The sequence below is a fragment of the Gigantopelta aegis genome, chromosome 6, assembly GCF_016097555.1.
Source record: "Gigantopelta aegis isolate Gae_Host chromosome 6, Gae_host_genome, whole genome shotgun sequence".
NCBI classification, from domain to species: domain Eukaryota; kingdom Metazoa; phylum Mollusca; class Gastropoda; order Neomphalida; family Peltospiridae; genus Gigantopelta; species Gigantopelta aegis.
Window position 1 is genome coordinate 29,256,683 of NC_054704.1, and position 18,526 is coordinate 29,275,208.

Genomic DNA, 18,526 nt, shown 5'->3' on the forward strand with positions numbered 1-18,526 from the left:
ATTGACTGCAACCAAAACCTTCATCCACAGCATAAGGAAATTAACTGTATTACTGGCGGTCTGTCCCACAGTACTGATATTCAGTTCCACGGTCCCACCAACGGGTTTTGATCCTAAATCAACCACCCCAACTCTTAAAAGGGCACCCCAATATGTTTGGAATTCATAACATTATTATGTAGTATTTTTAAGTAATACCGGGTAGGTGTATAGAAACGTGTATTTTGTTTTTAACATTAGACCTAAATAGTAAATAATTCTTTTCATTATCATTGTCACAAATACATGAACAAAAAGTTTCAAGAAATAAGGTACGGATTGTTTTATCTTTTTTGTATTACTTTTTTTCTCTGTTTTTTGTTGTTGTTTTTGTTTTGTTATGGGATTCTGCTTCCCCACCTCTTTGATCCACCCTTGGAGGGGTTCCACTTATTTGGCAAAAACAATCCAACAGGTAGGGCATGTGTGTGATTGTTGATAAAAGTAGTATTTTTCTTATTAAAGGGACATACCCTAGTTTTTAAACACTAAGGCATATATTTCACTATTAGAGCCGTTTATGATAACTGATATGAAACATTACTTAAATTTTATTGCTTAGATTATTCATTTTCGTACAACTGAAGTGTTTCTGGTCATCTTGGTTTTCCTAATACCACCCCAAAAAAATCATATTTTTAAAAACGCACGTGCGTCTGAGAAGTGACTGTCACGGAGTCGCGTTTTAGTCTATTTTTAAGGGTATTTCAACGTCACAGTCTCTTGTTTCACTCTGTTGTATCCAAATTTATTACATGTTGGTGAATTAACCAAACTTAGTGTCCATTTTAGAGTCTAGGTGAAAAGTATGCCTTAGTGTTTAAAAACTAGGGTTTGTCCCTTTAAAGAAAAATGTGATTAAAAGAAATAGTAGTTGTACATCTACTCTTCACCAGTCTGCCGTCATGTCTGGGGCGGGGGGAATTACATACCGTATAAAAGATGCCTTGCTGCTAATGGAAATGTTTATTGGGTTTCTCTCGAAAACTGGATTATCACATTTTTTGACAACCAATAGCCGATTTATTACAGTAATGTGCTCTAGTGGTGTTGAACAAAATAAACTTTCATTTCTACATACTCAAAAAAAACTTTGATCAGAAAATTTCACTGTTAACAGTAATATATTTTTGCAATTTAAATATGAACAGAAATAAATATTCTGAGTTATATTATGTTAAATTGGTCCGAGGTCTGGAATTGTATATTTACTATGACAAGATAAATGACAAATATGTATCGTCTATTCTTGGAAATTATATACATGTATATATATATATATTGGTTCTTGTTCTGGTAAATTTCAATGTTTTAACATTTTAAGCTCTCAAACAATACATAAGAAATTGGGAATATTGTATCACTAATTCCTAGCATTTGCGTTATTAATTTCTCAAATTTCCATTTTCCCACTGAATTTGTAAAAGTGAAAACAAAATGAATGAATAAATGTATAAATGAACACATGAGGTTAAATAACGGAGTCTTAACGGCCTAAATTAACTACAGTTTCAATTTTGTTTTAATGATGATTATAACCAAGGCCCAGAAGGTATGGTTTTCTCTAATTATTTAAAAAAAAAAGATTATTTTTTTCCCCTATCTTTTTCTGACATTTAAAGTCCTGGATATAAAATGTTTTTAAAATGTACATGTACTAATCCAGTGGTGATCAGATCACTCCTGGCTATATTAAATTTGCCAAGTGTTCAAGAAACATATTGCAGTGCTGAGAACAGTACAATCAAAACTAAAGATGGTGTCAACGTGGCAGAGGAATCTGAAAAAAAATATAGAATGTAACATGTGAGCATGTTCATAATTAGGACATCCGAATTTCATTGTTTTCTAGTTCAACAAGTTGTAAGAAAAATTATATATTCAGGTGACTTAGACTAATTAAAATACTGACGAATCAAATTAACATCGTTTAATCGGCTATTGTGCGGTACCTAGTGGAATATGTTTGGCTGAGTCACGGTAATAGTCCGGATATAAAAAAAAAATAATAATAATAATAATAATAAAAAAAAAAAATTCCCAGGATATATATTTTGCAACACCCTTGGGCAGAGGGGAAAAATTATCTGGGAAAAATAAATGTACACATCACCGCGGGGCCCCCTGAAGCGCGGGGCCCGTAGCACGTGCTACTAGGATAAACCGGCTCTGTGAGGAACAATGCTGGTGACAAGATCTATGTCCAGGGCCCCGTTCCACGAAGCGATCTTAGCCCTAAGATTACTTTAAGCGCATAGCTACCCTATGCACTTAAGTTGATCTTAGGGCTAAGATCGCTTCGTGAAATGGGGCCCAGGAGTTTAATTTGATCAAAGTCTGTTGACACATTTAGACTGTTGTACTTTTTATTTTAAAATAAACTGCAGACAACTGCTATAATTAGTGATGTACACCTAGTTCCCTATTAATACTTGAATATCTCCAATAATTATAACATTGGCAATGGCAGCTTTTATGTCAGCAAAAACGACAATCATTTACAAAACAATTTTACATGTTAAAATGTTTTATAATATATTATCAGTTGTTTAAGATTTTGATAACTGACAAAGCTATTTAAAGTGTGTTGCTCTACTCACCACACGTTGGATGTTCCCTACGAATGTCTTCCATTTTGTGTTCGATCCACGCGTGTTGTTCAAACAGGCATTGCTGCTTCGATTCTTCGAGACAGTCTAACGCTATATACACATAACTGAAATATAATAAATCATAGTAAATATTTCTTATAATTCATTTGATGTCCTATATATCAGGGGCGTAGGCTAAGGGGGTTCGGGGGGTAAAAAAAAAAAAAAAGCTATGCTAATGAGAGCCTACATTTACGGCACGTACTGCCAGGGATCCTCAATCGTTTCCCCATTTTCCTTTCACAAAGCCCTTAGTGTTTTTCCAAGGATAAATAAACAAATTAGGGTCGAAATTTATCTATTTTGTTGCAGTGTCTATTTTATTTGTATCTAACTGCTGAGAAATTGCGGGTTAGCTATAATAGCAAATAATAATTTGGTATACAGATAATAGTGTTTTTTTTTTTTTTTTTTGTTTTTTTTTTTTTTTTTGGGGAGGGGGGGGATTCGGCCTCCAAACTAAAATGAAAATTGTCAGGGCGACAATATTTCAAAATTATTTTAACATTTAAGATAGAAAAAACGAACATTTGAACGTTTACTATATATTTTGTATATTTTTGAAACATATTTTCCAAACTTAAAACAAATGACAATTTCAATAAAATATTAAAATTAATAATTTTAAAAAGTCATAAAATACAAGAAAATGTCCTGCAGATGGAAATACAATACTGTATCGGGTCATGCACGAATGTACACAGTTGTTTAAAAGTGTGAGTTGTCATGGTCATGAATCAAGCCAAGAACATTATTAACTTGTATATGTATATATGTAAAGAAAGAAATGTTTTATTTAACGACGCACTCATTGGTGGACATGAGCTCCAACTGGCTGGTGTTAGATCCACATGTAATAGTGGAGTTAATTTTAATTAGATTGCGAAGCAAGATGATACAAATTTGACGTATATAGAGAATACTACATGAACGGCCGTTAGATACCGTTTATCGTACAACGAGTTTAAAAAAAAAAAAAACGTATCAAACCAGTTGTAAGATAAATGGTATCTAACGGACACGAATGTAGTATTCTATTTCTTACATATCTTCAGACAACAGTTTTAAAATAAATTTAAACACCTTTTTCAACTAAAACCTATGTACGGCCCTAGCGCTTATAGTTAACTTGTGCGTCACAGACAAGTCAATTTCAGGTTAACTTGTAGTCACAGAGTGATGATTCGATCGTGCATTTTGTTTTCATTGGATGGTATGGCATTGGTGACCTAGGAGCAGCCAGTCGTATGTCTTTAAAATGTTAACGCACGTATGTGTGTTAAGTGTTAACACTATATGTGTTATCAAAAATAACGAATGTTCGTACCAAAGAGTGTGTAAGAAAGTCGTAATTAAACACACACCGCAATAGTCACAAAACTAGAGTAATATTATATTTCTTAAGTTTAAACTAAACAACAGGTAAACGTGGATTACCTTCGTTGCTAACGTAAATTGCAAAATTAACATAGCTATGTTCATAATATTAACTGATTTTTTATTTTATAATACTATATTTAACAATGAACACTGGAATTATTAACACTTTTGTTTCATATTAAATAATTTTGACAAAAACCCCTTTATTTGTTGCAAAGATTAGAGTTGCGTTCTTTAGGCCTACGTTTATACAATTTTTATTTCGTCCTGTCTTTCAACTTTGAGATGTAATATATTCGAAACAGAAATAAAGGTCAAGTTAGATATAAAATTAAACGGTAATTATCTCTAACAAGTATGTAATCTATGTTACCAGCATTTACGTCAATATAACCTAATATTGTGAGAGAAGGCTTTCACAATAATTATTAATGGGTAAGTAACATAATACTGTTAGAGAATGCTTTTACAGAAAGAAAGAAGTGTTTTATTTAACGACGCACTCAACACATTTTATTTACGGTTATATGGCGTCAGACATATGGTTAAGGACCAAACAGATTTTGAGAGGAAACCCGCTGTCGCCACTACATGGGCTACTCTTTCCGATTAGCAGCAAGGGATCTTTTATTTGCACTTCCCACAGGCAGGATAGCACAAACCATGGCCTTTGTTGAACCAGTTATTAGATCACTGGTCGGTGTACGTGGTTTACACCTACCCATTGAGCCTTGTGGAGCACTCACTCAGGGTTTGGAGTCGGTATCTGGATTAAAAATCCCATGCCTCGACTGGGATCCGAACCCAATACCTACCAGCCTGTAGACCGATGGCCTAACCACTACGCCACCGAGGCTGGTCATGTATATATATATATATATATTTATATATATATATATATATATATGTGTGTGTGTGTGTGTGTAAACAGCTCAATTACGACCACCAGATGGACTTGTTATGCTTGGTCTTAATATAGTGGGGTGGTCCTAACGCTGATGGTTTGGAATATATTATCCCTCTGCCACATTAAGTTGTTAACATTTGATGGCAGTAAATAGGCATTTACAAAGACATTAGATTTAATAGATTTAGATTTAGACAAGTGTCGAGTCTACTACAAAGTTATTTGTGAGCCTATATAACTGTCAGTAGTATCAGGGTCACTTGAGCGCCAAGATATGCAAATGAGCTAGGTCACGTGATACTCTAACGTTGGGGTGACCTAACTGGGTTAACAGCATAGAATATAATAGACGTTTAAGGACACCCCAGCACGAAAAAATGCAGGAGCTACATTTCGATCAACTAGGTCAAATCAATCAATCAATTAGCTCCATTTTCAGTTTTGACGAACCATTCTAAATTATGCGTCAAAATTACCTTCAAGAAAATACGCAACATTTTCTATTTGACTTTATTCCTACAGGACATTTGCAAATTGCGGGCGAACCTTTTCCTGTCCTGGACGGAGGAGTCAGTGAAAGTCGACACCTGCGCCCATGACAGGCATATGCTACAACAGCTTGTTGTGAATGAGAACGTTAAAACCTATGACCTGACCTAACGATTGCCATTCTCTCAGCTAGAGGGAAGACGTACAACGTTGATGCTCTTCACGTTTTTGTGTCTACTTGTGCTGTATTTTAAAAGGAGAAAATGGTATCGAGGTTTTCGAGAAGCTTTGCAGAAGGCAACAAAACGAGATGTCAGATAGATCTTGGCAGTCAGGTGTTTGTGCCCCCTCCCTCCCCCCCCCCCCCTTTCAGATATTTGCTTTATAATAGTGTAAATATAAACGTGTGCCGCCCCCCCCCCCCCCCCCCCCACACACACACTTTTTGGCACCTTCCTACGCTCGTGGGTTATTGACATTCATGAGTTTGACGAGGCTCGCGGTAAACTGTTGCCCACAAAAAAAGGCATCCCTTTGACAATGAAATAGTGGCTGGAACTAGCTATATTCAAACGGGACATTTTATACATCACAGCTTCTTGGCGACACCATCTACGCTGAGATTAGTTACACGGATGTGGACATTCTTCATTGGTTTTATTGCGGACAGGAACTGAAGCCCTCTTAATTGTCGCAGTGTTCTACTGAATTAGAAAGACTATTGCTGTTCAGAGTTGTGACGTTATCCCCAGAAAGTGTTCGGGCCACAGGTACCCCCAAACAGAAACCCCTAGTACAAATACTATAGTTACATGTATAACGTAAGTATAATATATCCAACGTTATTGTTTGGGGATACCTGTGGTTTGGGCATGGCCGTCTATTGTGTATAAAAACCTTAGATTTAGCACTGTGCGTCATTCGTTAGTCGCACTTTCAAATATTGTAGACGGAGAAGTGCAGTTACCCCCCCCCCTCCACCTGGGGGGACTAATTGCAACGTACGGAAACCTGGATATTCGAGAATGTTCATACCAAAGAAAGGAAGGTGGAGGAAAAGGAGACGTAGTACCGGTGGCTAAAAAGCGACTCCGTCTGCTAAAAAAAACTGGAAAAACGAAAAAAGGAGCGGTAGCAGTGACGACGTCTTGGTCTGCAGATGTTTCGACAAAAGACACACGATCAAATGACCCTTAGTGAGCCAAGCCAAGTCGCCCCTCCAAACCGCCGAAGCCAGATAAAATCGAACCATGGACCGTAGCAAAAACCCGGATCAGCTGATGAAGACCAACGTAGAAGACGTGCGCCAACTCACTAGTGAGCCACAACACAAGGCGTACCAATCTGATGAAGAACTTCGCCGTCCACCGAGTCCATGAAATCAAACGGATGCTGCTGCAGAGAATACGAAACGGGGACGATGCCTCAAGTTGTTGATGATCTCCCACACCTTGACGTCACCCTATGACAACTGATGACGACCTCCTTTTTGGGATGGACTTTAAACCTCTCGAGTCTAACATTTTACTTTCTGTCAATCGCTCAAAAATAAGAGCAGTCTTAGAGTCCGGACATGTCTAGGTATGCAGTAATCTTCATTTGGCTTCACCGTGGAATCGAAATTCATCCAATGAGAGCAGACTCCGAGGCTTTATGAAGTCGCCAATGCCGGTTTCTTCTACACAGTAGATCACGATGTCATCGTCTGTTGACTGTTGTGGACTACGCGCCTGTTCAGGTGAAAGAAGAGCGGTTGACGTTTCAAAAGACACCGATCAAATGCCTTAAGAATATGAATCGAACCGTTGAAACGGATGCTACTCGTCAACCCAGTGAAATCGTGAATGAAGAACCCACAGATCAAACGGATGCTGCCAGAGAATACGACGGACGATGCCTATGATGTTGCCTATATTAACAATGTGGCCTCTCGAGACATCGTAAACATGGCACATTATTGCCTGCCGGTTTCTTCTACACAGTAGATCACGATGTGCGTCTGTTACTGTTGTGGACTACGCGCCTTCGGATGAAAGAAATTGAAACCCGTGGGAACGTTAAGGCTATCCCCGAGATGTTTGTTTACAATGTGTTCAGACATTATTTATTGTTGGATTTGTAAAATAAAGGGGAATAACACATTTTGTTTACTTTTAATGTTGGGATTGGGATGGAGAACAATTCCAGATATTTTGTATCAATATCGACAACGGCACAATTAAAGATTTTCGGAAAATTGAGGATAATTGGTAGCCCTGAAATTGTAAACAAATTATTTCTTTTTTTAAAGAAAGAGGATGTCTAGGAGGGACAGATTAAGCCATGATCTGCCCTTGATCTATATTCTGCACACTCACCGTTCTATGGATTTGTTTTACACTTACGCCTTAGTTATTGTACAGCCCTGGTATCGAATAGCACATGACGTATACCTTCATTTTGTTTCCTTTTTATTTAAAAAAAATGGATTAATAGTACAGGAGTATGTCATTGCTTGCTAAAAATCTACCTCCATGCAACTACTGTCCAAATTTTGTTCCATTAGGCCTATAATTTATAAATTGATTTTCCTGCCCACCAAGCCTTGTTTTTGTTAACAGGTCGTAGTAAAGGCAACGCCAACGTGACCTTTCATCCGGTTAGTCAAAACACCAGTGGCGTAAATTTATGTGCTTACACCTTTGTATTTATTTATGTATTTTTTATTTTATTTTATTTATATATTATTAGTAGTATTTAAAAAAAAATTATTTGTTGTTTCACTGCACCCCCTGACATTGTTAGCCGTGTCTAAGTTTAAGGGGAAGGCTAGTGTAGCTTATAATTCAATGAGTGATGAGTGAGCAAGTCAGTACGACCTAGTTACGGCGGCAGTGTTTAGGGCGTATGAATTACGACCGGAGGATTATCGTTTACGGTACAGCGAGTTGAGAAAAACGCAGGGTCAGTCTTATAGTGAGTTTGTGGCTAAGAAGGCAGGGATGTTTGATAAATGGGTGGTGTCTCATCGGGTAGAGTCATATACCGAGTTACGGGAGTTGTTGATCTTACAGGACGTTAAAAATGGATTACCAGTTAGCTTACGTATTCATTTAGAGGATCGTGATGTCAAAAAGATAGAGGAGGCAGGCATAGTGGCAGATGATTACGTGTTAATACACAAAGCTCAGGCAGTACCGGGTAGCTCTTTACAACAGGGTGATAAGAAGAAATTTCAGCCAGGTTTTTCCCGGGAAAGTAACTATCGGGGAGAGTCATCTAGTTGGTCAGCTAGTCGGGCAAGGAATGCACCTGGTGGGCAAAGTAAGGATAAACCTGCATTATCAGCCAATGCACGAACTTTTCGTCCACATTGCAGTTACTGTAAAAAGGATAACCATCTTGTCGGGGACTGTTTTAAAAGGAAACGCGATCGGTTTAGTGAGGTCAGCTCCGTTAGCGAGAGAGTTAATGGTTAGTCCCATGGCAGAGAAAGTAAACCCGTATGTGTCCACTGGTATGGTTTGTGATGTGAAACAAGAGTTGTGTCCTAAGGCAATATCAATCTATAGAGATACCGGGTGTAGTCAGAGTCTGATAACGCAAAAGTGTTTAGCTGGTATTGAAAATTCAGATACGGGACGTAGTTTGGTTTTAACCTCGGTTACTGGGGAAAATATGGCTGTCAGGTTACATAAGGTTTTCTTGTGTTCGAAGTTTGTGACGGGACCAGTCATTATGGGTGTTGTGAAGGACTTGCCTGTTGAAAACATAGGAGTTTTGTTGGGAAATGATTTGACTAGTTAGTGTTGTCAGCCGAAATGTGACCAGTTGTTAATTAAAGACAGCCCTTTACGTGAGGTTGATGAGATTAGATATCCTGCGTGTGTAAAGACTAGGGCTATGGCCAGTAGGGTAACACGATACCCAGAGGATATTTGTGATTTGTCTGATACGTGTGTGAGCCATGAAATTGGAGTGGATGAGGTTATCAGTAAAATGGTAGATAAGTCAACTGAGGAATTAAATGTGGTGGAACCTGTTGATCTCCCGCAGAGGGGAATTGAACCAGTTGTGTTTGATAGAGGGGATTTACCTTGTGATAGACAAGAGTTAGTTCTAGAGCAGGGGACTGATCCAAATATGTTGGCAGTTCGCACTACGTTGTTAACTAAGGGTGAGATGGAGGATCAGATGTCAGGTTATGATATGGACAAGGGAATATTAATGAATAAGAGAGTTAGAGATAGGAAGGCTAGGAAGCAACTGAGCCATGCTCAGAGCAAAATAAAATCAGTGTTTGATAGGAAGGCTAGGAAGCAACTAAGCCATGCTCAGAGCAAAATAAAATCAGTGTTTGATAGGAAGACTGGGAGTCGGGAAATTAAACCAGGGGATAAGGTGCTGCTGTACCTTCCCATTAAACGGGGTTCTGTGCAAAACAGGTATTTCGGGCCCTATGTTGTGCACAAACGGGTTAATGAGACAGGGTATGTGATAAACACTCCTGATAGGGTTAGGAAAAGTAGGTATTGTCACATCAATTTGCTAAAAGGTTATTTTGACAGACTGCCGATAGTTCCAGAGAGACCGGTCCAAATTGAGAGACACTCAATTTCCTGTGATGACGTCAAGACTGCGGAGATCAAGTTGGCCAACAGCTAGATTCTAGCAGACTTGAACCCCCAGCGAGCAAAGTTAACTACGTTGAAACAAGACAATGTTTCCAGTTGTCAGGACCTTCCAACGGTTACCAACACCTTAAGCCAGGATGTGCGCTTGGAACCCAACGCTACACCGATTCGACAGCATGCCTATCGGAAAAAAACCTGGAAAACGTGCGACACTGAAAAAGAAAGAAACGAAGTTCCAGTGGTCAGGTGAATGCGAGAAGTCATTCAACCGTATCAAGCAGATGCGCTACTCGTCTCCCGTGATGGCAGCACCAGACTACCGAGTGCCTTTCAAGCTAGCTGTGGGTGCCAGTGACGTGGGTGCTGGAGCTGTGCTGTTCGAAGAAGACGAAGACGGACTGGACCATCCTAATGAAAGCCTCCAACCAGAGAGAGTTGAGATGGAGTCTTCTTCTGCAAGAATACCCAATTACCATTGAACATATCAAGGGCACATCCAATGTAATCGCTGATGCCCTGTCCCGAAGTTGAACGTTATGATAATGTGTTGACATTCTTGATTTCTGTTTTGTTCTGATATATTTTATTTGTATACCAGGGACTCAGAGACTCAGTGTGATTACTGGTAGTCACCTTATTATTACATGTGTTATAAATGCCCGTATGCGTCGGTTAACGCACTTTTTGTTTTAATGTAGTATATTTCCCTATTCCTAGAGTAGAGGAAATATCCTTTTTGAGGTGGGGGGTGTGTGACGGTACATGCTCTTAATTTCTTTTCGCCTGTGGCGTTATTAATTGTTTTAGAAGGCCGTGTGCAGTTCCAAATGCACTTAGCTAGGTGGGGAACTTGTTACGTAATACTCCTGCGCGATGGTCGTCTAATACACACCTCTGCGAGTGCGGTTTTTACAACCGTGATTTGGCGACGCTGGCGTCAGTAAGTCTGGCGATCAAAGAGAAAAATGCGTCTCTGGGAGAGGTGGAATATCAGATGATAGGGGGAGGACCGCCTTGTACCCCCAGGCGATATTCTGATTTTTATAATAAATAGCTAGAGTTTGAGAGTTATGGGGAGAACGAAATAGGAAGGCGTCCAGGGGGAACGTTAGTCCGTTTGGACTTTGGTAAATATCATTTCTGCTCTGTTGTATAACCTTGATGTGATTGATGTGACTTTAAATATTTTAATACTGTATTATACCAATATTATTTAGACAGTGTCTTCGGTCATCTGACGAAGTAAATCGTAGTCTTACTGGTCTATATTTATACGAGTATTTGGTAATATAAGCTTAGCCAGTCATCCTAGAAGACCTAGGTAAACTGTAGGTTATTGTCTTTATTGTGATAGGTACCAGTATTAATTTTGTGTTACAAGGTTACTGAACGAGTAGTTAAGGGTTAATTAAAAATTAACCAGTTAGAAATAGAGCTGTAATTCCTTTATTAATTAAGTTCCCCTAGAAGCGTTTCTCAATTATCACACGTGTGGGTGTTGTGTCACGGTGAAGTGATTCGCATTTTGTGTAAACTAAACACCTAGAGATTAACTAATTAAGTGATCAGTTCTGGGTTGTTATTATTGTTGTTATTAATTAACTACTGCGGCTGTATATTTGTCAGCGTAGGTTAATACAGATTCCAAAGTGTATTGTGTTTTGTTGTGTTTTCTAGTGAACTAAACGTGCTATAATAATATATACTTTATATAAGATCGTATCTCTGATCATACCTAGAGACGAGCCACAGCGGGTATATACCGCCTGTTACAGAGAGATCTAATAGATATACAGTTAGGAGAGATATTTGGATAATCGTGTTTTATTCAGTTACGGGTATTATAGAATCCCCGTGACAAACACGTATGGGGTACCTGTAAAACAAAGTACTCAAATTCAAAGATGCTACCCGTTATTTCAGTAGCTACTTCTGGCATTCAATGTTCTATAGTGGTGTCGTTAAACAAAACAAACATTAACTTTTTGTTAAGAAGCATTTGTAACCATGACCACCTCCAATACCCACTACCAACAGTTTGCGGCCTTTACGACAAAAGGTCACTTGGACAAACAAATAATAAAATTTGATTAACAAAAACACGGCATAGTGGCCAGTAGGATTGGAATTCAGTCAGACCGAGTCATAGCTTTAATTTTATTTTCCTTTTTATATTCAATAAAGGTTCAAGCACGCTGTCATAGGCATACACTTCAGACGACTGGGCTATCTGTTCGGGGCTGTGAATTAATTATTTGTTAGGGGATACGGAGAGATAAATTACGACACCACTAGACACATGATTTATTAATTATCAGCTATTCTGGCATTCGGTCATTTTGACATTTATAGTCTAAGAGAGGAAACCCGCTACATGTTGCCATTAGTAGAAAAGCAGGATAACACATTTCAAAATATTTGATATACCAGTTGTGGTGCACTGGCTGGAACGAAATTAGCTCAGTGGGCCCACCGACGGGGATCGATCCAATACCGACCGCGCATTTGGCGAGCACGTTACCACTGGTTTAGTAGGCCTACCTGCGCAATGAGTCCATGAAAATATACGCTGGGTGGCTGCCGGTACCCTGATGCGAACCCATTACCTACCAACCTTAAATTCTGATTGCTTAACCAATTTATACCGCTGAGGCCGATGTCCCATGATCACTTACTGACAAAGGCCTTGTTGGTCCGTGGCCCGTTTTGCAGATTTAATAAATGCTGTCAAACAGATGTCAGCTGCGGGACATTGTGTTTCATTCTTTACAAGTCCTGTAACAGAGAGAGAGAGAGAGAGAGAGAGAGAGTGAGTGAAAAAGTAATAACATTAATTAAAATAAAATCTGTATAAAATCAAGTTTCAAATTCAGCTCTTCGTTAGTAAATAATCTAACCAATTCACAATTATCACGGCGACCAACCTAATGCCAAAACAATTCCGGAATGTTTTGATATTTTAATTTTCAAGTCCGTGAACGCCCTTTTCCAAACAAGACTTTTAAAGCGTGCGAAAACGCCCTTGTCATAACATAATAATTTAAACAACATGAAAAGTGCAATTTTTAAAATACATATTTGCTAAATAACAACAACACATATACATATTACTTATTGGAATATTATGTATTGAATAGTAAAAGGATAAATCAATCCACATATGTGGCAGACTTGTTCTTCTTTTTAAGGCATAGGCCTACTTTATGGTTTGTCTAGTAAAACACGCTAACTATATTTATCAGTGTAAATAAAGTTACTGTACCTAGTGCAGCAATTAACAGCATTAAACAAATGCATGCTGTCACTTGTAAATGAGTATATAACTATATACATGTGAATGGGAACTTCCCCCTTGAAATTGAGCATGCGCGCGCACACACACACGCTCGCGCTCTCTCTCTCTCTCTCTCTCTCTCTCTCTCTCTCTCTCTCTCACACACACACACACACACACACACACACACACACACACACACACACACTCACTCACACCTCTCTCTCTCTCTCTCTCTCTCTCTCTCTCTCTCTTTCTCTCTCTCTCTCTCTCTCTCTCTCTTAATATCACCACGAGAACGACAAAAACAGCATTAGCACATGATACTCAGTTTCTCTCTCTCTTTCTCTCTCTCTCTCTCTCTCTCTCTCTCTCTCTCTCTCTCTCTCTCTCTCTCTCTCTCTCTCTCTCTCTCACACACACACACACACACACACACACACACACACACACACAGACCTCATTTGATTGCGTTAGGGTTGTTTAAAAAACAATCTAATTAAAAATAGCTCCACTATTACATGTGGATCTAACAGCAGCCAGTGGGAGCTCATGTCCACCAATCAAAACCTTACTTGCAGAATCATGCCAGTGATTTACAAATAATTTGAAAACATTACGAATTTTTTTTATTTTAGGAAATTAAATTAAATTTAACCAAGTACACATATTACAACGATTAGAAACACGTTTAATATACAGCCACTAATATTTTATGCAGAAAAATATATTTCATATGTAATTACATTCGTTAAAAAGTCTCTGTTAGTAGATAACATCTTAAAATGTGTAGCAAACTCAGGAATGTCCCTTTAAACAAACTTTTTTTCAAAAACTGCAAGTTAACTGAGTATTTTGAATTGCAGAAAAAATTATTAATTATGATCAGCATATTTTGTGAATATTAATTCAATATAAGTACATTAGAAATTTACACAATCTTGCCACCACTTAAAGGTGCTATACCATAGTTATATATCAGCATCTGTTTGTGATAAAGATTCTCCAATAAACATGTATTTTCTACTAGAAGATAAAATTATTTGTAGTCTTTAAATTTTAAAGCAAAATTTATTTATTTACTTTTTTTTACTTTTTTTATAATAGTTGTCATTATGCAACTTGGAGATAACACCTTTCATACATAGCACCTTTAATACCGGTGTAATAGATCACACACTCAGAATGGTTCTTGACAGTTTTGCTCAAAAGTTACTTAGAAATGTCTAGAAATATTTTGTTTTCGGGAGGGATAGGGGTAAACCGTCAGCAGAGACAGTCCCTGACATATCGAAACAGCAATGAAATTGACACAAAGTCATGGCGATAAAAATTTGTTATAGTCTGTTCCAATAAAGTGCACAAATCACCTGTTTTACTGACATTTTTCTTTTAATTCCAAGAGTAAACACCACCTTGTACATCAATTAGAGCCAAAACAAGTAAATGCTAAATTAGGTAGAGTATCATTAAATAGATATTTACCAAATATTTACCAGTCAGTTTCATATGAAAGAAATAATCAACGAAAATTAGTTTTATTCTATTTCCGACACTACTTTAGTATAGTTGAAAATTAACAATACATAACGCTGATCATAACAAGCGTAAACGTAGTCCCGTCCCCAATATACTCAGGACAGTCTTCACATTGTGTTTACATTTACCATAGTTTGACACCCAATAGCCGATGTATTTTTCTTGCTGGGGTGTCGTTAAACATTCATTCATTCATTCATTCATTCGTTAACAATAAGATATCCAGCGACATGTATTTGAAGTGCACAGCGGAACTTGTTTATCAGGTCACTGATGATTCACACGTACCTTCTCCATATCTTATGAATATTTATGATTTCGGAGTGCATGTCTGTCATGGATTCCAGCGTATAATGTATTGTTCACTTTAATATTCTAGTTATCCTACAATCACTTTATATTTCATACTTATTACTATATGTATATTTGACATTTGCAGTGAAAATGTTATTATCTTAGGCCAAATATTGTTAAAATAGCAACAGATTCAAAACTGTAAATGAAAACAATGCGACAATATATTATTTTGACTTGCAATTTTGAATCTGTTGCTATTTTAAGAATATGTCACCTATAGGCCTCAAATTGGCGCTCGCTTGATGCGCGGTCAGTTAGGATCGATCCCCGTCGGTGGGACCATTACGCCATTTCTCGCTCCAACTAGTGCACCACGACTGGTATGTTAAAGGCCGGTTTCTTTTCTAAGACTGTGTCAAAATTACCAAATGTTTGACATCCAATAGCCGATGATTAATAAATCAATGTGTTCTAGTGGTGTCGTTAAACAAAACAAACTTGTCTTTTAACTTTTCCACAAAAGGTTGCAAATATCCATATAATAATAAATGTGAAATATAAAAGTTACAATCTCCATAATGTTTAAATAATTCCATATTCAGTTGGGTTATATACACATATGTACGTGAATTGGTATATACATAATTAAATACTGTACATGTATTAACATATTTTTATATATTCCTCAGTGTGCGGTGTTTGCGTGTGCATTTTTCGTTCGTGGCGTTGTTAAATATGATATAAATCACATACAAATATGTTCATTATAATATTAGCTGATTATACATCATTAAGTAAATACTGACAACAGCAAAAGTGTATTTTTATCACGTTTATTATGATTACAGTAGGGCCTTTGCTAGAAAGTATGACAAATAGGAAGGAAGGAAATGTTTTATTTAACGACGAACTCAACACATTTTATTTACGGTTATATGGCGTCAGACATATGGTTAAGGAGCACACAGATATATAGAGAGAGGTAACTCGCTGTCGCCACTTCATGGGTTACTCTTTTCGATTAGCAGCAAGGGATCTTTTATATGCACCATCCCAGACAGGATAGTGCATACCACGGCCTTTGTGACAGTTTTGTAGGACTGGCTGGAACGAGAAATAGCCCAATGGGGCCACCGACGGGGGTCGATCCTAAACCGATCGCGCATCAAGCGAGCGCTTTACCACTGGGCTTCGTCTAACCCGTGACAAATAGGCTAAGCCTCTTATATTATTAAGTTTGCAAAGCAAACAAAATAAATACAATGACATGACATTGTATATATGTTTATACAGGTATATTATTTACACATACATGTATGTATTTTTACAATGTATTTATTGTTTTAATTTGTCCGTCATAAAAATAATAAAAAATTATTATGATAATTAAAAAATTTGCTTTTTACCAATCAAGGCCTATTATTATTATTCTTTTTATTACGCAAGAAACCGACAGCGTGGTTACTTGCTTTAAATACGACAGAGGGTCGGGACGTAGCCCAGTGGTAAAGCACTCGCTTGATGTGTGCTCGGTTTGGGATCGATCCCCGTCGGTGGGCCCATTAGGCTATTTCTCGTTCGAGCCAGTGCACAACGACTGATATATCAAAGGACGTGGTATGTGCTATCCTGTCTGTGGGATTATGCATATACAAGATACTGATGCCAAAATGTAGCGGGTTTCCTCTCTAAGACTATATGTCAAAATTACCAAATGTTTGACATCCAATAGCCGATGATTAATAAATTAATGTGTTCTAGCTGTGTCGTTGAAACAAAACAAACTTTTAAATACGACAAATTTAACGTTATTACATCCCTAGGCCTAGACATAGAAATATCGCTGTTAAGTGTGTTCTTTGTCATTATTTAACGTTATTACATCCCTAGGCCTAGGCCTACAAATATCGCTGTTAAGTGTGTTCTTTGTCATTATTTAACGTTATTACATCCCTAGGCCTAGGCATAGAAATATCGCTGTTAAGTGTGTTCTTTGTCATTATTTTATTAAATGGCATTGGTCTTTTCATACTGGCTGATTATATTCAATATACAGGTAAATGTTTAATTATACAAACTTACCTGTGGTAATTAACAACAAGGCAATCTTTAGCCTACGTTACATTAGAAAGGTATAAACAAAAACAGTTTAGCAAGTTTAACAATTATATTTGCATATATTTTATCCAATACAATACAGGTAGATCTGTCAACATGTACCTACCTGTCATAATTACGAGTAAAAGTATCTTCAACATATTGAAATCGTTCGTGACAAACCACGGCCCTGCGGTGCATAATCTAATTTCCTCTTCTGGTTTTGAGCTCGCACTGTGTCACCACTACATCACATTATAACATGCAAAGACGACATACACATTCCGACTTCGCTTCGAGAGGATGTTCGGCGTCAGTCCGACTTAAAAGTAGGTTACCTGTCCCGATACCTGGGTTAGCGGGGGTCAACCTAGACTTGGCCGGGCTTTTTGAACAAAAATTGAAAATAGTCGTGTTTATGTTATTGTTGACTTTTACGTTGGTGGTATGGGCGAAAACCCACCGGTTACGATATTTCTGTCAATTCTGTTTTAAGCAATAGCGTATGAGACAAGGGGCTGGTGCAAAACCTCAAATTCGGGCAACACAGATAGAGATATTCGAACAAAATGTGATAAGTTGATACCTTTTTACCATGCATTTCCAACATTCTACCCTCAAAATTAGTTGTAATCCGTGTAAAAATGCGTAGTGATTCGTTTGCAACCCTATGTAGCAGTTTTAGGTAGTAATGCTAATATGAATAAAGGTTTTTATCCAGATTCGGACATTTTCGTTTAATTCGGGCAATGAATAACTCATATCATATAAAACTATATTATGAAATCTACGTGATGTTTGTGTATATATATACATACATACATAGTATAATAAGTAAATGACATGTTTTCATAAATGAGTCATGTTTAGTATATGCACACCATAACAACTGTGACATGTTACTCTTTCCCATTGAACCCCCCCCCCCCCCCCCCATGGTTGAATTACAGTGGTTGAATTATCTTTTCATAACGAACAATCAGCAGTGTTATATCATTACTTGAAGAAAGTGCTAAAGGCTCATGCTTGTCTTTTCATAACGAACAATCAGCAGTGTTATATCATTACTTGAAGAAAGTGCTAAAGGCTCATGCTTGTCCGGGTGATTCCTCCCTGTTGTACATAAATTCCTATCTCAGATTACGGTAGGTGTAAAGGAACTACAAAGTAGAATTAAAGTTAATTATATATATTTATTTAGACAGGTACATAGATAGATAGATAGAAAAATTCAACCTAC

At 37.6% G+C, this 18,526-nt stretch overlaps 1 long non-coding RNA gene across 1 annotated transcript; it reads right to left on the reverse strand.

Moving 5' to 3' along the window:
- Positions 1–769: 769 nt before the first annotated feature.
- Positions 770–17,641, reverse strand: LOC121375039. Its single transcript, XR_005958270.1, has 4 exons — positions 17,414–17,641; positions 12,755–12,854; positions 2,640–2,755; positions 770–1,819 (listed from the first exon to the last, which is right to left on the reverse strand). It is a non-coding gene; the product is annotated as an uncharacterized LOC121375039 (long non-coding RNA).
- Positions 17,642–18,526: the final 885 nt, after the last annotated feature.